This window comes from Sceloporus undulatus, chromosome 9 (assembly GCF_019175285.1).
Source record: "Sceloporus undulatus isolate JIND9_A2432 ecotype Alabama chromosome 9, SceUnd_v1.1, whole genome shotgun sequence".
NCBI classification, from domain to species: Eukaryota; Metazoa; Chordata; class Lepidosauria; order Squamata; family Phrynosomatidae; genus Sceloporus; species Sceloporus undulatus.
The window spans coordinates 29544376-29566499 of record NC_056530.1 but is presented as its reverse complement, the minus strand read 5'-3'; the positions used below and the strand labels follow the sequence as shown (position 1 = coordinate 29566499).

General features: G+C 44.4%; 1 pseudogene; it reads right to left on the bottom strand.

The window, feature by feature from the left end:
- Window positions 1-22124, bottom strand: part of LOC121915036 — a 39129-nt pseudogene continuing 17005 nt past the window's right edge.

Sequence of the window (22124 nt, the reverse complement as noted above, 5' to 3'; positions counted from 1 at the left end):
AACACAAAACGAATCCAAAGTAGTGCAGGCAACAGGACATAGAGAGAAAGGGCACATGTTGGGCAACCAGACGGCAGGCGCAAGCAACCGGCAGGCACATTGTTGCCTGCAAAAGACGATGGGCAAGCGTGAACACAGAGTGACACAGCGACACACAAGACCTGACAGTTTGTGGGGAAGGGGACAGGGGCCGCCATGCAAACTGGGGACATGGGATGCACCAATGCCCCCCTTCTATGGGGAGGCCGGGAGAAAAGGGAGCACCGTGCACAGCGGCCACGGCATACGGAGAAAGGAAAGGGAGTCCACATTAAGGGACAGAGAAAAGGGCAGACAATTGAACTGGCGTCAGAGTTTCGTGGGGCGGTTTCTCCCCCCTTTTTTAAATAAAAATAAAATAAAATTTTGTGTTCTTCTCGTAAGCAAAATAAATTCAACTAAATAGAGATCTGGGTTCTGTACAGAAAAAAGGGAACTGACCAGGGAGAAGGGAAAGGTCGGGAGTGTGGCGGATTGTGCAGTGGGAAGGGAGGAAGACTAGCAGCTATCTTTTCTTTTATTGTTATTATACTCTTCTTCTTTTTTTGCTCTTTCGGATTTTGTGCTGTTCTGGATTTTTGTTTTTGTTTTTGTAAGAGTGCAGATTTTTCGGAGAGGAAGTTGACTGTGCTTGGAACAGAAGAAACTGGCAGGTCAGGCTTCTCCGTCTTCTCACCCCGTCTCAGTTTTTCTACCTCTCTCCTCCGGCTGTGATAACATTATTTGGCCAGGAGGAGAACAGATAGTGCAAAGAACCTCGCCATTGGCACCTAAAAGTATAGGCATGTCACCGGTCCATAAGGGACACTGTTTAGGTGCCTAGCCTTCGGGGTGGAAAGAGCCCTCTGAGAACATGAGGCCAGGGCTGGATGGATATATGGACCTACTGTGACCGAATCAGTCCTGCCTTTGTAAGGATGGAAAGAGCTGCCTGGGATTTGGAGGGCATCATTGTATTTCTCCCCATGGTCTCAGGCTTACTTGTCCACCCAGATCAACACGGGAAGAAGTAGTCTATGGCCAGCTCCATCCTTCCTTGAATCTGTTGCGTTGTGCCCCATAGACCTAGATCTGGATACTACAGGTCCCTAAGAGGCTGATGTTCCTCAAACATGATGGTCTCCCAGGAAGCAAGGAGAGCCTTGTCGATTCGCCAGGAGGAGGCAAGAGACTGGGAGTAAGTCCATTTCTCAAAATGGAAGAGGAAGACTTTCTCCTTGGTCCATTGCGGAGCTAAGATGGACCCCAAGCCTTGAAGGATGAGCCCATTTTTGGTCACCACTGTTGTCAATACTCAGCCGTGGGGCAGCATTGGGCAAAGTCTTCTCCTAGGAGCAGCAGGAGCGACGGTGCCCCCGTGTTGGAGAGGGACATGGGGTGAGGGGATATCTCCTTTCAAGTCATCCAAGGATGAGTCTCCCAATGTGTGAGCTGGCCTGGCCATGAAGCAGAAGAGCCTCAACTGGGCTCACCCCTTAGAAACCCTTGACATGGCAGTAGGCCTCCAGCGCTGCCAGGAGGATGTAGATCAGCCAGAGACTAACAAAGAGAAGGGTGGCGAGGATTTTTGGGGTTCGGGGTCCTCCCAGTTCTCCGCCAATTGGAGGCCGGCGCCGATACATTAGCACGGCAATGCTGACAAAGGCAAAGATGGTAAAGAGGGTGACCGAGAAGGCCAGCGTGCCTGGTTGGACTTTGAATGGCTTGCCCTGGCTGGCCCAGTAGCCGGCCGCAATAGTCCAAGCTACCCCAATGCCCAGGAAGACATTTACGGCATTGCTGCCCGTCACATTTCCAATGGAAGCGTCAGCGTACTGGTCTTGGATGGCAGCAACCTTGCTGGCAAAAGTATCTGTGGAGAAGAGAAGAGGAGATTTCACTGAAGAGGAAACATGGGTAGATTCAGATGATCATGCCTTGCCTTCTACCCTTTTAAAAGCACAGCTGGCCCTCCATATCAACTATAAATGGTTTGGAAATATTCCAGAAAATGCAAATTCCAAAAAGCAAACCTTGATTTTGCCATTTTATGTATGGGATACCAATTTACAATGCCATTGTAATTAATGGGACGTGAGCACCCACGGATTTGGTATCCACAGAATGAAATCCCAGTGGATACCAAGGGCCCACTGTAGTTACTCTTACCCTCCCAAAGTAGGTACCCTTACGGATGTGTTTTTAAAGACAACAAAGGTTTACTTTCTGGTCAATGACTTTAAAAACTATAAATTCTACAGTAACATGAAAGATCCTGTCCTTCTTGTGGTCATCATGACACCCAAGCCAACAGAACAAGAGGTGCCGCATGCGCCAACGCCAGAACCATGTGATATCCCTCCTCCATTTTGATCAGGCCCACAACCTGACATCTCTAAACGCAACAATACAGTGGCACCACAGGAGTGGATATTATCTCTTCTCAAATTACAAGCACAATGTAACATAACCATGCTTTGGTTATTGTAAAAAATAAAATCAATGGCAAGGAACCAGTTATTTACAACTCGAATCTTTGGAACAGAGGCAAAGTATACATATGCCAATATGCAAAGGGATCTTGCAGTACCTTTGAGACTGGCTGAAAGAAATTGGTAGCATTTGTAGACTTCAGTCTACTCCATCTGAGAAATTAGACTGAAGTCTATGAAAGCTCATGCTGCCAACTTCTTTCTTTCTTTCAAGTCTACAAAACCTCATGCTACCAAATTCTTTCTTTCGGTTAGCCTCAATGGTGCTGCAAGATCCCTTTGCGTCCTGATTTTCCAGACTAACACAGCCATGATTTGAATGCTATATATGCCAGGTTTATGATTCCTAGCAACCAAATGTTTACTGAAGATTGGTACAAAAAGGTCTAGCATCATACTACAGATCTTCCCACTTAGCTAATTTAGTCCATGTTCTTTACTTGTTGTATTTCTTTCATTGGCTCAAGGTGTCCCATCTCCCCCTCACATTGTCCCCAACAACCCTGCGAGGGAGGTCAAGCAAAGGGGTGTGTGTGAATGAATGTCTAGGCCAACGTCATGCAGTGAATTCAATGCAGTGACGTCTTGACCTTGGATCTCCCAAGTCCAGATCCAACACTGGCCTGCATGCTGAAATGAAAGCCACCAGAACAAAGGTACTTTAGGATGCTGTAATGAAAACAAGCCTTTTGGCTATGTGCACGTGGACGCTTTGTACAGCATCATCCTAAACCCACCAGACAGCGACACCTTTATTGAACCAACCAAAATGTGCATTTATACATGTTGCAAGATTTTAAAGCTTCGCCGGGTTCTTCAGTGTTCTCTGCCTAACAAAAAAAGGCTTATGGCCCAAAACAGATGGAGACAAATCTTTTTTATCTTGCTAGTAGAATTTAAAATGTATTTCCTGGATTGAATCTCTCATTTCTCACATGGAGGGGAAGCATTCTTTCTTTGTTAGTTGCCATGCACCGTCACAGAAAAAGGCTTCTGTGCAAAAGAGGAATGGGGACTCTCTCTTCAAATAGGTAATTTTGCAAATCAAATGGCACCATAAGAAACAGGGACCTGATTTTTATATCAGAAGTACCTGCTCTGCTTTCACTACAGATTCCAGGATACACAAGGGCTGTTGTCAACCATTTCGGGTCTGTTTCACACTATTACAGCCCTTTGATACCGCTTACTGTCATACCTGCATCCCATCGGATCCTGGGGTCTGTAGTTTGCTGGAGCATTAATGCTCTCTGGAAGAATCATAGAATCATGGAGTTGAAAGAGGCTGCAAGGGCCATCCAGTCCAACCCCCTGCCATGCAGGAACTCTCAGTCAAAGCATCCCCGACAGATTATCCACATTACAAATTCAATGCTACAAATGCATCCGAGGAAGTCGGCTGAAGTCTATGAAAGCTCATGCTGCCAATTTCTTTCTTTTGGTTAGTCTCAAAGGCACTATAAGATCTCTCTATGTACTGATGCTGCAAATTCCAGGTTGATATGGGATAGAGTGTTAAAGTGCTCTAATTGTTAGTTAATTAACATTGTTGGTTAAGCTGCCTTTGAATCCATTCTAGAATCCATATACATTGTGCCTTCTTCAGCTTCACCAATAGATTGGTTTTCATCAACACAAATGGCTCTCGTTGTTCAGTCTACCAATATATTGCTTCCAGCCTTCCTAAATAGATTTTTGCATTTCGGAGACACTGCTTGTGCTCACCTGGTCCTTTGCTGTATTTAGGCAGCCTGGGTTTTGCAAAGCAACTGAGGCTTAGCAAGAAGGTTTGAATTGGATTCTCTCTGAACAAACAGCTTGAATTCTCTCTGAATAAAGACATCTGAAGGAGCCAATGTGGCAAAGTGCTTTGAGTTTTGGCTTATGATTCTGGAGACTGGGGTTTGATTCCCCATATTGACCATGAAGCCCACTGGTTGCACTTGGCTAAGTCACACTCTCTCAGCCTCAGGGAAAGGCAATGCCAAACCTCCTCTGAACAAATCTTGCCAAGGAAACCCCAGGATAGGTTTGCCTTGGGGTTGCCATAAGTCGGAAATGATTTGAAGGCACACAAAAACTACAACTATATCTGAACAAGCATATAGAGAAGCTAATGGCATGGAAGAGACTGGAGTATACACACACATACACACACACACCACACTCTTCCATGCCAGCATTCTCTGAAGATGCCAGTCACAGATGCTGGCAAAACGTCAGGAATAAACTCTTCCAGAACATGGCCACAGAGCCCCGAAGAACCCACAAAACTCTATGGCCATGAAAGCCTCCGACTTCACATTTCAACCGACTGTTCTGGATAATGGTGCGTGAGCGTGTGTGTATCAGAGAAAGTGTGTGAAATGTTCAAAGCAAGAAGCGAGAGAGATGAAATTAACATCCTAAGGTGCACATTGTTGGCAGCGCAAGGGTTTTTGAAAATGAACAGCTAGTCCTGCTGTGAAATAAATAAATAGATAAATCAATATTTCAAGGAGGAGGCTGCAATGTATCTGATTCCTCGCTGAGCTTCAGAAACAGTTGTCTCCCTGCCAAAGAGAAAAGAAAGTGTGCGCTGCGCTGTTGTGCAACCAGACTCCCAATCCTCGCCGCAATCCTTTGTTCTGCCCATTGCTGTCCACTCACCCAGCCACCCACGTGGGCATTTATTTAAGCACTTTACAGGGATGGTGTCTTTCGCCCTCACCCTGAGATTTATCCTTATCACCATTTCCACACCGGGCCATTGAGAAAGCTTTTCTCCGTTTTCTAATCCTCTTCTCCAGACGGTCTGTTAAATGCAGCCCCCTCACTTTCCTGCGCAATCCTCTCCGCTACCATTCCCCCGCCTGCTTCAACCACTGCCACCGCCTCTGGCTTTGGCAGCCACATGTCCATGAAGTTAAATGCGCCACTTTTTTCATCCGAGTCATTAATATGCACCCAAGGCTGGCCACCAGTGAGCGAATTGCACCTTAAACAGCAAGAGCTGACTTTGGATTTGTTTCAGCTCAAAACGGGGTGCGGGGCACATATAGGCGCATAAGGTGTCTATAGGAACATCAACAATAAACATCAGGAATAAACTCTTCCAGTGCAGAAATGGAGGTTTAAATCGGGAAAACCCTGCAAAAGTGGGTTGGTTTTCACATGACGTTGTTAAAGTGGTGTTAACCCGATAGAGAAAGTAGACGGAAAGTGGACAAAAGCCCAAAAGTAAAAAGGAGTGGCTTTTGTCTACTTTCCATTCAGGTTAACACTACTTTAACAATAACATGTGTGAAAATCAACCCGTTTTTGCAGGGTTTCACCAGCTTTTAAATCCCGTTTTTCCACCATGTGATAAACTCCATGGCCACATAGTCCGAAAAACCCACAAAACACTATGTCTATAGGGGGGTTATTCAGATGGCGAGAATAATCCTAGTAGTATGAGGATTGAATCTTTGTTGTCCACTTGCATTTCAAATGCACCCGAGTAAGTTTTTTTGGGGGGAGGACTGCTCAAACCCCCCCCCCCCCCACTTAACCTGGGATAATTGATCTCAGTTTTCCCCCCAGATTTTTTGTACAAGATTTGCATTGTCGGCTATGTGAATAACCAATGCAAATAAACCCAGGATAAAACTCTGCATCTCTCAAATGTGTTCTGAATACATCTGCATCACTGACTCTATCTTTATTCGCAGTGCCAAAACATGTGAGCAACAGAACTCACAGAGATGTGGTTTGGATTTTAAAAATAGTGTGAGCAACAAAACCAGAAGGGTGAGATTATTCAGATAGTCGTGCAAAAAACATCTGAATAACCCCTAGGAAGAATAGGTCCCTAGGAGAACATGGAACATGGACACAGCTGGTATATTGACTCTGCTGTGTGGGACACAAGAACCAGAATCCTGTTACTGATATATGTGCATTTAACTAAACATTATACACATATGAAAATGTGCCTCTCGCCACTACACTGGAAGTTAGCTCTCTGTTTTATGACTGTTGTGTGCCTTCAAGTTGTTTGCAATTTATGGCAACCCTAAGGTGAACCTATGATGGGGTTTTCTTGGCAAGATTTGTTCAGAGGAGGTTTGCCATTGCAGTCCCCTGAGGCTGAGAGAGTGTGACTTCCCCAGTGGAGTTCATGGCCAACCTCTGAATCAAACCCTGATCTCCAAAGTCATGCTCCAACACACAAACCGTTATGCCACGCCTGACTGTTAGCTGATCTCAATAAATGTTGCATACTATGCTTGTGTGCATGTGTGTCTGTGTGTATATACAGATGCGTGCATACACATATATAATAATCCCCCAATTTATAAGTGTCAATACAACTGTCTTACTCCTCATACTCTCTTTTGAGGTGTGTCTCTGGGGACTGTCACACCAAATATTTGCACTTCAAACATTTACTGCTACATCACTAGTAAAACTATAGGTGGGAAATATTTGGCCCTCAAGATGGTTTGGCTTGCAACTCTCATCAGCCTCACCCAACCTACTCTAGGAGTCCAAGTAGACCACAAGTTGAATATGAGTCAACAGTGTGATGAGGCAGCTAACAAGGCCAATGCAATTTTAGGCTGCATCAATAGAAGTATAGTGTCTAGATCAAGGGAAGTAATAGTGCCACTCTATTCTGCTTTGGTCAGGCCGCACCTGGAATACTGTGTCCAGTTCTGGGCACCACAATTCAAAAAGGATATTGAGAAACTGGAGTGTCTCCAAATGGCGAAGGGTCTGGAAACCATGAAGCCCTATGAGGAACGACTTAGGGAGCTGGGGATGTTTAGCCTGGAGAAGAGAAGTTTAAGAGGTGATATGATAGCCCTGTTTAAGTATTTGAAGGGAGGTCATACTGAGGAGGGAGAAAGCTTGTTTTCTGCTGCTCCAGAGACTAGGACCTGGAGCAATGGATGCAAGCTGCAGGAAAAGAGATTCCACCTCAACATTAGGAGGAACCTCCTGACAGTAAGGGCTGTTCGACAGTGGAACAACTCCATTGGAAAGTGGTGGAATCTCCTTCTTTGGTGGTTTTTAAACAGAGGCTGGATGGCCATCTGTTGGGGATGCTTTGAATTGTGACTTCCTGCATGGCAGAAGGGGATTGGACTGGATAGCCCTTGTGGTCTCTTCCAACCCTATGATTCTATGATTATATACTCAGTGACAAGGAATTGTGGGGTTTGTCATCTGAAATATCTAGGCAACTTATGTCTGCTTTTGGGTTGCTTGGTTCTGTTTTCTGTTTTGACTGGCTCAGATGGCATGATGCAACCTGGCACAAGGAAATTAAACAGTTGTGTTATTTTCATATCTGGGGTGGCATGGGGGGATGATGGCAGGGAAGGCTCGATTCCTTCCAGCTGCAGGAGCCAAGAGAAACCACTGAGGAGCCTCATCTTTGCAGCTCATCCACCCACCCGCCTCACAATGAGTGCGCTTGGTGATGCCCAGCCCCTGCCCTCACTGACCGGGCACAGAGGTACCCAGTGCCACAAAAACCACGGCTGTGACAGAGTCTTTGAGGCCGATGGTGCAGCCAAAGTGGGCAGCCAGGTCTCCGGTGAGGGCAGTGAGCACCCCGATGAGGCAGATGGAGACGAAGAAGCAGGCCCAGCCGCACCAGTACTCCGTGGGCGGCACGAAGGCGAAGAGGACTTTCCAAAAAACCGTCAGGAAGTGCATGATGTAGTCGAAGCAGGAAGGCAGGCGCTCCTCGCCAGAGTCATCATCCTCATCATCACCTGCGGAGGGTAGCAAGGAGGAGGTTCAGGTGTTAATATATTTTTCAAATTACACCTCCATTCCATGAATATTTAAGGTGGTTCACAACCATCTTACAAAATGCTACACTTGCAAATGTTGGTTTTTTGGACTACAACTCTAACTAGCCACTCTTGGAGTTGTTGAGCAAAAAGTCGAATTTCGAAGCTCTGCCAATGTAATACTAAATAAAAATTTTAAAATTAAAAATTAAATTGTGGTTGTTGTTAATATCATGCCCTTTCCCTAAAACTTAACTCTGGAAAATTAAAAGCCCTACATCATTAATCATTAACAAGGGAGCAAATTATTATTATTATTATTATTATTATTAGTATTAGTATCCTGCTCTCAGAGCGGCTTCACAGCATTAAAAACAGTCCAATTAAAAACATAAAAAATAAATTAAAAATAAAATATTAATAATAAAAAGTATATTAAAAAGGAATTAAATTATTACAATATTAAAACAGATAGTTATTAAAATAATAAAGCATATTTTAAAAAGATAAAACTATATACAGAGAAAATTTAACCTGCCTAGAAATAGATTTCTACAAAAGGAAATTCCACAATCTCTTATAGAGAATGCTGATGTAGCCTGCATCTGCACTGCAGAAATAATCCAGTTTGACACCACTTGAACTGCCATGGCTATGGAATTCTGGGATTGGTAGTTTTGTGAGATATCTAGTCTTCTCTGTCAGAGTAGTCTGGTGCCACAACAAACTACAATTCCAAGGATGCTGCAGCATTGAGTCATGGCAGTTAAAGCGGTGTCAAATCGGATTACTTTTGCAGTGCAGATGCAGCCGTGAAGATGAGAACTAAGCCCTTCTCCAATATTACTAGGCATATCCAATATTCTTCACACTTCCTAGCAAAGAAATAGACAAATCTAAATAACAACTCAGTTTTATATTTTGCAAAAAAAGAGGGATTATTTCTTCCTTCCATCTGTTTTTGAGAACAGCCTTCCCTGGTGCAAATGTGGAACCATCCCAACACCTGCTAGAGCCAATTTTAAGTATGTCTAACCTCTTTCCAAATTTTATCCTAAATCTGCCTTAAATGCAAAAACTACATCATGACTCAAGCACCAGCCAACTTTTTTCTGCATCTCCCCTTGTTGCTTGGCTTCAGCATCTAGCACAGGAAAGAGGCTGCTGAAAACTTGCCCATTTTTGGCTCAAAAAAAACTTATATAATAAAATATTGTGTGTATGTTTTTTCCCCCTTGGTGAAGGAAACACCATGCATAATGATCCACTCAGGCAGTTCAATGTCCCTTTTCACTCAGGCAGCTGCCAAGTCCCCAGGCCAACTAGGGAAGGAGGTAACACAGACCACAAAGAAGTCGCTGGTCTGAGCTGTGAAGGGAAAGGAAACAAAAGTGTTCCCTGGATATATATAGTGCATCCCCTTTTCTATCCCCTTTGCAGCCCAGACCAGCTCCATCTTTGACATCTGAGCTGACTCCCTGCTCCCTCTGCTTGACAGCTGCTTGGGATGCGGCTTTGTACAAGAAACCAGCTCCTTGTCCATCTTCCAAAAGGAAAGCATATGCACACACCTAATTTAGAATAACACTGTCGTCCCATGCCAGGTGTAACCTGGCGCAAGGGCGCTGCCAGGGGAAACAACAGCGGGCAAAAGGGCACCTAGTGGCATGCACTTCTCCTGCTCCTTCAGTCCTGGGCTTTCTCCCTTGGAGAGGGCAAGAGGGCTAACCAGGTTAGGGTTAGGTCACCTAGTACGTTCCGCACCTCCCGCACTTCCTATGACACCACTACCGCTTGGAGTGCTAGCTGTATCACTGGTTCCTAAATTTTGGTCCTCCTGATGTTTTGGACTTCAGCTCCCAGAATTCCTTACCGTTGGCCAAGCTGGCTGGGGCATCTGGGAACTGAAATAAAAAACACCTGGAGGACCAAAGTTTGGGAACCACAGCTTTAGGCGACTGACTACCGTATATACTCGACTATATAATGGATAAGTCGAAGGCAGGTTTTGAGGGATAAGTCGAGGGTAAAACAACTTAGGGACACACAACAAAGGATCTGAATGATGAAGCAAAGGAAAACAATGCCAAAGATTGTACAATATTATGTCAGGCATAACTGTTTTCGTTCACACGAAAATCTGGATGGAAGAGAGAGTAGAGAGAAATCAGTGCTTCCAGGACAGATTGCACTCTTGTCTTTCACCAGGGGATGGTTCCCTTTTTAATATGAGTTAAAGTACTGTATAGTATTTACATTGACCCGTGGATAAATTGAAATAGGTTTTTGGGTTCAATTTTTTGACTAAAATTTCTAGACTTACACATGAGTATATACAGTACATAACCCCACCACTGATGCCCAGCAATTCCAATCTTACCGGCACTGACAGTAACAGCGCTAACAAACTGTTCCCTCCAACTGCTGCTGCCGACGACTAGGGCCAAGTTGGTTTTCTTGATCAGTTTGTCCACAGTGCTCTGGAAAAGAGGTGCGGAGAATGGGCCCAAGGAAGAGCTTAAATGGTGTGAGAGTGGTGGAAGGCACAGCACCCATCCCAATATTCTCCCCAGATGGATGGACAGGCAGGCAGACATCACCCACTCACCCTGCGCCCACTAGTTGGTACCAGTGACACCATCTAAAGCTTGGCGCTCTTCCTCGTTGCCTAGGCCACTGGGCACCAGTGACCTAAGATGCCATGGAAAATGTCATTGCATCTTTTGGCACATTGCCCTCCACTCCTAACCAGCAACGACAAGAAGGGTACAGGAGCATAAGGCGGTCATAGAATCATAGAATCACAGAGTTGGAAGAGACCACAAGGGCCATTCAGTCCAATCCCATTCTGCCATGCAGGAAATCTCAATCAAAGCATCCCCGACAGATGGCCATCCAGCCTCTGTTTAAAGACCTTTTAAATGCGATCCGGTTTAAAAGGTAGTGGGAATCAGGCCCGAGAAAAGCCCATGCTTGGTATGCCTCAGAGTTGCCATAAGTCAGCAATGACTTGGGGTCATGCAACAATGACAAAGGAATTTTCAGGAGAGAAAAAAGATTGTCTTATTACCTTAAATTCATAAGATTCCTCAATAACAACTTCGAGTTTGGGGTACTCGCCCAGACTAGGGCACCCCATCCTGGCAACGGCCTCCTCTTCGCCTCCTTCGGGGAGCCGGTTCTCGTTGGTATCACCTAGGTCAGAATAGTAAGAAAAAGTTAGTATCCAACATCTCTTCTTGCCCCGGACACTGGATCTCTCTTCCAGACCTTGGAACAATTACTTTTCTGGACTACAACACCCGGGAAAGTCAGTAACTTTTCCAAGCTCTGCTCGTTGCCATTTCAAACCGTCCCGACACCTCCTCCAATCTCCTCTATTTTTTATCCTTCTTTTCTCTGAGCCGCCCTGTCTCAATTCCGCAGCGACTTCCACTTTTCTGCTTATTCAGATTCGGCATTTTTCCAACCACAGCTTGGCAGAAATTCAACAGGAAAAGCTTTTGCTATCATTTTCTCTTGCTGCCACAAAGGAGGACATTGCTGGCTGAATTCCCATATGCCAGTTTAAAAGTTACAGAAACACAGCCAGGGCCAGAGAACTATTGTTTCTCCATTCCCACCTTATGCGCCTTATTCATTTAATAAGAATAATCATTTAATACACTGGTTCCCAAAGTTTGATCCTCCAGATGTTTTGGAGTTCAGCTCCTAGAATTCTTGATTTCTAAGGGAACTGGAGTCCAAAACACCTGGAGGACCAAAGTTTGGGAATCACTGGTTTAATAGGAATAACTGGATAATGTTGCAGAAAGTCCCCCCCCCCCAATATTTGCATCTGGATACAAATATGGGATGGGGGACACTCAACATTTTCTCCTCGTCTTAAATCTAAGTCCTCCTCACCTCCCTCTGCCTTGTGTCAGGCTGTATCCACACTGCAGAAATAATTCAAATGGGGATTTGTAGTTTTGTGAGATATTTATCCTTCTCTGTCAGAGAGCTCTGGTGCCACAACAAACGGCAAATCCTATCAATCCTTAGCACTGAGCCATGGTAGTTAAACTGATGCCAAACTGGATTATTTCTGCGGTGTAGCTGCAAGGCTGATCCCATTGCAATCCTCAGATGTTGAAGACCTTATCTTTTGCAAATCATATTCTCTTGTTTCTCCTCCCTGATCAAACCTGCCTTGCCACTTCTTTGCACTGACCGTGCCGTGGGCCTGTGTCCAGAAGCTCTGGGGGTCCCAGCTCCAAATGGAAGTTCTTGTTTTTCTCGTACTCTTCATCATCAATGATTTTTATTTCAATGTATTTCCTGGGGATGAGAAAAAAAAGAAAAGCCCATCTCCCCAGGAGACAGGCAACGAAAACGGTGGTCAGTCGCCCAAAACATTTCTAGTATGTACTTAAATAAAATATCAAACCACCTTCTCCAGATAGCGAACACCTTCTCATTCCTCCCTTTCCCCTCTTCTGGCAACGCTCTGAGGCTTTAAGGGCAGCCAGGCCAACAGACAAGGAACAGCCAAGGCTTTGCTTGGCACAGAAAGGAAGCAATAGGAGAAGCACAGTCAGCAAGAACGTAATTGAGTCAAATTTTATTCCTGTTAAAGATGCAACATGAAATATACAATACAAGTTGAATCTCCCTTGTCCAGAATTCTGAAATCTGAAATACTCCAAAATACCCCAAACTTGTTTCATGGATATCTGAGCTAGTGACACTTTGGCTTTCTGATGGTTCTGTGGACAGAAAATGTCATTTTGTTTCGCATTCAGTCATTTTGTTTCATGTACAAAATAACTTAAAATATTGTATAAAACTGCCTTCAGGTTATGTCTATAAGAGCCAGCATGGCATAGTGGTTTGAGTGTTGGACTATGACTCTGGAGACCAGAGTTTCCCAACTTGGCCATGAAACCCACATCCTCTCAGCCTCAAAGGCTCCTCTGAACAAATCTTGCCAACAAAAACCTCGTGTCACTGCGGTGCCATAAGTTGGAAAAATTGAAGGCACACAGCAACACATGTGCATAAGGTGTACATGAATCATAACTCAATTTTGTATCTTCTTTTGGCTCCCATCTCCAAGATACCTTGTATGCAAATACAGGTATTCCAAAATAAAAATAAAATAATCCAGCATCCAAAACACTTCCAATCCCAAGCATTTCGGATAAAGGAGACTCAATCTGTATATCACTACAACACAATGATACCATACTCAGCCTCACGATTCATAAACTGGAACCTTGTGGGTGACTTACCCCATCATTAGAGCAAGTTACATTGGCACAAGTTGCTTTTTTTAAAAAACCAGGGTGCAGCAGCAATATGGGAGGAATGGCAGTGAAAGGCTCCTTCTTCCTATGCCAACATGGCACTGCTGGCACCACTGTTAGACTTGCAGACAGAAACATGACCAGTGGTTCCACTAGATCACCCAGTCGTAAATGCAGCTACAGCGGGCATTAGTGGCTGCGCAACACCTTGCCACTTTTTCCCCGCTCCCCAACATTGTTGGGGTAATGTCTGCATCACAGAAAAGTGACAGGTCCAAAGACGCGGGAGCAGGGCAGCAAAAAAGCTGGCAGCTCTTTACCCAACAGCACAGACAACACACACACACACACACACAGATGCAGACGCACATTTCATCTCATCTCATTATAAACAACCCCACAGCGTCTCCTCAGCCAAACTGGGTGCCCCTGCAGTCACGCTAAGCCAAGCATGGCAGTCTGGGTCTCCTTCGGTGCCATCTGTTTAGTTCCTTAATTATAAACACAAAGGGAGCGCTTTGGTACGAAGGAGATGATGAGAATATAAGGGGTTCGTGGAGGATTTATCTCCCACGGGGCTGGAAGGAGGATGGGCCCACTGTTCTTTTTTTACCCACGGCTGGCACTGGGGCCTCATCCTTAGCCATGTGTGTCCTAGGCAGGCAGACATGCGCCAGGCTGTGCATGTATTTATCTCAAAAGTGCTGAGGTAAGGCCACCATCTCTTTTTCTGGCGCAGTTCCTGGGCTCTCAGCAGCATCTCAGCACCCAAACAGAAGACAGACAAAGCTTTCCTTGGGAAGGGCAGAAGGCAAAGAAAAGGCAAGAAAAGCTTCCCCTGGTTCATTCCTTTGCGTCAGGCTGCTGCTAAAAGACGCAGGCACTTGCGCCATTTTGGGGGAAAAGGTAATCGAATGCATGACATGCGATTACTTATTTTTAATCTCTGTACATCAACAGCTCTGAAAAATCCCCCCCACTTCATTTCGCTCACAGACACCCTCATTTGTACAAATAGTATCGCACTCGCACACATTTATACAAACTTGCAGATGACGCCAAATTAGGAGGGACAGCTAATGCCCGAGAGGACAGGATCCGAATTCAAAATGACCTTCATAGGTTAGAAAGTGGGACCAAAACTAATAAAATGAATTTCAACAGGGAGGGATGTAGGATGCTACCCTTGCGCAGTAAAAATGAAATGCACAGATATAGGATGAGGGACACCTAGCTGGACAATAATACATGTGAAAGGGATCTAGGAGTCCTAGTAGACCACAAGTTGAATTTGACAGTGTGATGCAGCAGCTAAAAAAGCCAATGCAATGCTAGGCTGCATCAATAGACGTATAGTGTCTAGATCAAGGGAAGAAATAGTGCCACTCTATTCTGCTATGGTCAGGCCTTATAATACTGTGTCCAGTTCTGGGCACCACAATTCAAAAGGGATGTGGACAAGCTGGAGCATATCCAGAAGAAGGAGATGGTGAAGGATTTGGAAACCATGCATTTATGAGGACAGATTAAGGGAGCTGGATATGTTTAGCCTTAGAGAAGAGACGATAAAGAGGTGATATGAGAGCCCTGTTTAAGTGTTTGAAGAGATCTCATATTGAGGATGCAGCAAGCTTATTTTTTACTGCTCCAGAAACTAGGACCTACAGCAATGTATTCAAACTGCAGGAAAATAGATTCCATCTCAACATTAGGAGAAACTTCCTGACAGTAAGAGTTTTTTGCCAGTGAAACACACTTCCTTGGAGAGTGGTGAAGTCTCCTTCTTTGGAGGTCTTTAAATAGAGACTGGATGGCCATCTGTCGGGGATGCTTTGATTGTGAGTTCCTGCATGGCAGAATGGGGTTAGACTGCATGGCCCCTTGTGGTCTCTTCCAACTCTATGATTCAATGACATGTTTATTCACATCCGCCAGCTTACTGCAGTTCATACTTCTTACACCACACCACATCTCACTCCCGCGCACGCCTATGCCTTCATGCACGGGCATTTGCCTCTGCTCACGTTGGCACCCTGCCCATTACGCATCTGCTCAGGCCCTGCCAGCCATTCGCTGCCGTGCATTCGCACTCTCTCGCCTGAACTGTTGGCCCAATATGCCACTCTTCTTCCCTCCCCATTCCCAGCACCATCGCTGTCACCACCTTCCTCTCTCTTGTGCGATTTAGGTCAGAGCCTGTCACACTGAGAGCTGGAGGTTGCCGCAGCGCCGCTTCAGCGGGTGAAAGATTAAAATTTCCAAAATTAATTCCATGTGTCTGATAGAGCCGGAGGGAGGGCAAATGTGGGCGCGTTGGGGGACGAGGATGAAGCGGCCAAGCAGAAAATGAAGAGAGGATTTCTGAGATGGACAGATATCTGAGTGTGTGCACACTAGTGTGTCTGTGTCTATATGTGTGTTTTCAGATTCTCCTGGAACCGAGTTGGCTATGAATTTTTATTGCAAAGAAAAGGTGCCGCTGAAAAGGTCCAGAGCAGTGAACTAGTGGAACCAAGGTTGACAGGGTTGGCGTTGGATAGGGCTGCACCTGCACTGCAGAAATAATGCAGCTTAACATCGCTTCAACTGCCACGGCTCAATGCGTTCCTGTATGGCAGAATGGGGTTGGACTGGATGGCCCTTGTACTGTCTTCCAACTCTATGATTCTATTAATGCAATCAAATCCTGGGATCTGTAATTTTGTCACCTATTTGGCCTTCTCCATCAGAGAGCTCAGGTGCCACAATGAATTACAAATCCCAGGAATCCATTGCAGTTAAAGTGGTGTCAAACGGCATTATTTCTACCGCCTAGCTCTATTTATTTTTTATTAGCAAGGCTGACATTATCTACCCCAACACACACCTCGGACTTCAACGCCAATCTGAATTTAGCAGTTATCCTCCCTATATTGGAAGCTTGTTGTTGTGTGTCTTCAAGTTGTTTCTGACTTATGGCAACCCTAAGGGGAACCTACACTGGGACTATCTTGGAAAGTTTTTTCAGTTGTGGAGGGGGTAGTTGCCATCTCTTGAGGCTGAGAAAGTGTGACTTGCCCAAAGTCAGCCAGTGGATTTATTATACGGCTGAGCCAGGATTCAAACCCTGGTCTCCAGAGTCCAGTGCTCAAACCACTCCATCACACTGGCTCTTTATTACTGGAATAGGGGTGTGTGTGTGTGTGTGTGTGTGTGTGTTCTTGAGACCTACTTTTATTATAATTCAAAGTATTTTTGGTGGCATTGTCTCAATTGGGCAATCAAGACCTATTAGCTTTACAAAAGACCTGTTCCTTGTGGAGATAAAGCCTGGCACAATTTTGTTTTGGGGGGTGGGGATATGAATTAATCCTTCTTGCTATTACCCACCTCAATCCTCTAAAGAGAGAGGCAGGATACAAATAAGTATTTTATTATTATTTATTATTATTATCCAGTCTATTTTCAGTCTCCTTGGTGAGTCGACAGAAGCATGCCCTTGAAGCCCTGTTTACGTATTTGAGGGGGTGTCATGATGAGGATGGAGCAAGCTTGTTTTCTGCTGCTCCAGGGAATAGGACCCAGAACAATGGATGGAAGCTATAGGAAAAGAGATTCCACCTAAACATTAGGAGGAACTTCCCAATCGTAAGAGCTGTTGGACAATGGAAGACGCTCCCTTGGAGAGTGGTAGAGTCTCCTTCTTTGGAGATTTTTAAACAGAAGCTGGATGGCTATCTGTCGCGCGTGCTTCGATTCGGTGTTCCTGCATGTCAAGGTGTTGGACATGATGGCCTTTGTGGTCTCTCTCAACTTTATGATCCTATAATCCTATGATGAGACCCTGCATGTCAACATTTACCACTATTCCATGGGTACAGAGTGCCTAAAACTGGCATTATCACACCTATCTGCCACCTCCCCATGGACTTTCTCCCATACTTTTATCAGCAGATGTTTGGACACTGAGCACCTTATTCCCATATCAACTCCCCATCAGGTAGTGCTAGCCAGGAAAAACTGCATTTCCACTCTTAGGCTAACATCTAAAGGCACAAGAAGACAGGATACTCCAACTTAATGTGGAGCATCATTTTTAGCAGTAGCATCAGGGCAAGAATTGGGAACTCGGGTCCAGGATCCCACTCAGCAGACTGAACCATGTGCAAACTTTCCGTAAATTTCTCTCCTATTTCTATTTTGTATTTGTTGCCAAATTTTAAAGTTCTTCTGCCATTTGGGATCCTAGACATATATTTAGGTATATGGAATTGCAACGGCTCATAGCTTTTAGCAATAAACCAAGTAAACCCTTGTTTTCTCCAGTTCCTTTTTTGCATTTCTTTCTTTTGGCAATGTGTTAAGTAGTCTGCTATATGCAACACTACTTGTTGTTTATTCCAGGGCTGGGGAGTAGGAGTAAGGAGTAAGGAGTAAAGGAGTTACTGTACTGTAAGAGTTTTTTGTAAGAGTAGGGGTAGGAATGAGGAGTAACAATATATATTTGTTACTCCTTATTCCTGTTATTATATTGTACATGCAAACACCAAAAAACAATTTTATGATATTGCACTGAGGAAGGGACTGGGAGGCAAAGAATGACAGACATACGAATGCCGGCCTTGCAAAGCAACCAAGGCTTTTCCCTGGGGCTGGGAGTAGGAGTCGGAGTAAGGAGTAAGATGTTTTTCAAAGGAGTAGGAGTAATGTTAAGAAAAAAAACTTACTCCAGAGTAGGATAAAGAGTAACCCCAAAATCACCACTACTCCCAAACTCTGTTTTATCCATCAATAGTTGGGTAGAATTCTATGATTCTATTTCTATTTAGAATTCTATGATTCTATTATTCTATTTACACAATGTGTACGTTGCCTTTTAAATAGGTTTGTTGCAAAACCCAATTATCTTTGCTCCAGCTCTCATTAAATTTCCATCATTAGCCTGTCTTATTATATACACTGGTTTAGGTGGACCATTATACCAGGAACTGAATTACATATAGGATGCTACATGGCTGTGAGTCTCAGACTATCTCCAGTCCTGGATGGGTATTGTTAGTAGAGTCAGCCCTCCATATCCACAGATTCAGGCATCCGCAGTTTGGAAATATTCCAAAAAGATATACATAACCCTTGGTTTTGCCATTTTATAGAAGGGACACAATTTTGGTATGTTGTTGTTTATAATGGGACTTGAGCATCCACCAATTTTGGTATCTACAAAGGGTCCAGGAACCAAACCCCAATGGATACCAAGGGCCCATTGCACTATTATTGTCAGGTTACCATGTTGTTGCTTAGCATTATCTATTAAATGTGTAAGGAGCCGCAATAGAGCAAATGCATTCTCCAAACCCCATCCCTCCGAAACCTGCAAACTTTGGTCTTCAACCCTATTTTATTGGTTTGGTTGCTTATTACAGACATTGCTCACCCAGCCGGCGAGCAAATTCCCAGCTTACTACCCTCTTCCCTAATAATCGAAACCAATAAAAAGCAGTTAAAAACCCTACAAACAGCATATTAAGCCAGTAAATTTCCTATGGAACGATAGCCCAATGCCCTAAGCAGAGATAAAAATTTAAATTAAGCAATTGCTAATGCAGGAGAAGGAGGACTATAAAGGCTGCGTCGGGTGCCAAGCTGGTATCAGATGAACAGGTAAACCTCTCCGACAAAATAGTCTGGGTGACACCTGGGTGTCACCAGTTGGCATCCACCAAAGAGGCATGTCTCAGCAAAGATGTTTCGTTGTGCAAAGTCTGTTTATAGACAGACAGCACCCTTCTTTTCCTCCTCAACCCTTGCCTATCTGGAAGCTTTTAAAAGCAGCATTGGCACTGAGAAGATGGCAAAAGAGAGCTGGGGAAACACAGATTTTTTTAGGCGTTGGAGCATACATATATCAATAAGTAATAAGCTTACACACGGAGGAAAAAGCAGGAGTTGTCTAGCCAGTCCTACTGTACTATATCTGCCCACTTAGATAAGACAAGGTAAAGCAAATATCCTTCCACAATCCTTCTTGAGTTGCTGGCACACTACACAAATAAGCGATTGACACTGCTCAAATTGCCATGGTTCACGGCTATGGAATCCTGGGATGTGTAGAATCAAGAACCATAGAGTTGGAAGAGACCCCAAGGACCATCCAGTCCAACCCCATTCTGCCATGCAGGAACTCTCAATCAAAGCAGCTCTGACAGATGGCCATCCAGACCTGTTTAAAGACCTCTCAGGAAGGAGACCCACTTGTAATTTGTTGTGGCACCAGAACAAACAAGGGAGGCTTAAATAGCTCACAAAACTATAATACATCCCAGAATCCCATCGCATGAGCCGCAGCAGTTAAAGTTGAGTCAACTGATTTATTTCTGCAGGGTAGCAGCAGCCTAAGTGGACCTCAAAACAGAGAGAGAAATGAAGAGCAGGATCCGGGGCGTATTCTCTGGAACAGCAGAAAACAGATTGCTCCCTTCTCAATATGACATCCCTTCAAATACTAAACAGGGATGTCATATCACCTCTTAACCTTCTCTTCTCCAGGCTAAACATACCCAGCTCCTAAGGCCTGCCTTATAGGGCTTCATGGTTCCAGACCCTTCACCATTTAGTTGCCTCCTTGGACACACTCCAATCTCTCAACAACCTTTTGAATTGTGATGTGCAGAAATGGACACAGTATTATTTTAGATGAGGCTGATAAAGCAGAATAGAGTGGGACTACGCTTCCCTTGATCTAAATGCTACACTTCCATTGATGCAGCTTAGAATTGCATTGGCCTTTTTAGCTGCTGCATCACACTCTGACTCATATTCAACTGTGGTCTAATAGGACTCCTAGATCCCTTTCACATGCATTATTGTCTGTTGACTCATGTTCAACATGTGGTTTACTAGAGGACTCCTCCTAAATGTAGTCTTGTTAAGCCAGGTGTCCCCCATCAATATATGTGCATTTTATTTTTACTGCCCAAGTGTAGCATCCTGCATCTCTCCTGTTGAATTTGATTTTGTTAGTTTTGATCCCGTTTCTGACTTATTAACCTCATGAAGGTCCTCAACATGACACTCCTCAAATATTCAAACAGGTCGATCATACCATCTCCAGCCTTCTCTTCCAGCTAAATATACCTGTACTACATTCAGTTTTGCTCCATCATGGAGGATGGAGACTGATTCCCACTACCTTTTAAACCGATCGCAAATCGGTTTGACAGTTTCAAATCACCCTGGTTCCACTTGAAGTGATTCGGAGGAGAGGGGGGATGCACTAGGCCCATTCAACCCGTGTCTTTTTGACACTGACGTTTTCCGCGCCTTTTTGGATAAATCATTCTGCGCAAGTGTGAACCAGATGCGGATCGGAATCATTTACATTTGCCCTTTGGCTAGCTGGAGCGGGTCCATTTTAACTGATTCGTTTGGAATGTGAACCACAAGTGGGTTATTTCACAGAGGAAAAATGATCGGGGCAAACGTAGTGGGAACCACACTCCGCTGTCGAATCAAGCCAGCGATGGATCACAAACCTTTTTTTTTTTTTTTTTTTTTTTTTGGTAATGGGAATGAGGCCCCAGATGCCTCCATATTGGGCACAACTCCTATTTTGCTGATGATAGTTTGTGCCCATTTTAAGTGCCCTTTCCCTTGAGCCCAATCTGTGCTGCCACTAACATAAGAGGGCAAAGGACTATACATAAAAAAGAGCAGGGACACAGAGGTCTTGAATGCAAGAGCCAAGTGTCTATTTGACTTCCCTGGATGCTATCTTGCCTCCACTATTATGTTACTACCAAGACTGGTCGTCCTTGTTGTTGTGTGCCTTCAAGTCATTTCCGACTACGGCGACCCAAGGTTCATCATGGAGTTTCTTAGCAAGGTTTGCTCAGAGGGGCTTTGCCATTGCCTTCCCTGAGCGAGAGAGGTGTGCCTTGTCCAGGTTAACCAGTGGGTTTCATGGCCAGCTGGAATCGAATCTAAGTCTCCAGATGTGGCCAACATGCAAACCCATGCCACAAAACCAATAATTACCCCTAATTAAATTTGGAAGGTGGTTTCAATAGTCAATTACTTTGGAATAAAAATCCATGTTTCCAATTTGAAGTCATTTGAAGTTGTTTTAAAAAACTGAGCTAATTAATGTTCAGCACATTAGTTTAATATTTGTTTCATCAATCTTAATACGATCATAAGTTGGCTCCCTGTCTGTTCTCTCCACCAGCAGACAGAGACCTTTCGTTTTGCCTTGGCTCCTAATGTTGTGGCAGAAGAACTTTCAAAAGGATGTGTTATACTTCTTTTCTTTTTTCTTTCCATTTTAAGTCACTTTCCAGCCTCCGGCAAAGCAATGACAAACCTCCTCGAACAAATCTTGTCAAGAAAACCCCATTATAAAAACTTTTAAGGTCGCCGTATGTTGGAAACGACCGGAGGCTCGCAACAACCACAATAACAACAAATTGTAATGTGTGAGGTCAAGTCTTTCATGGCCAGCATCTGTAGTTTGTTGTGGGTTTTTGGGGCTCTGTGGCCATGTTCTAGAAGAGTTTGTTCCTGACGTTTCGCCAGCATCTGTG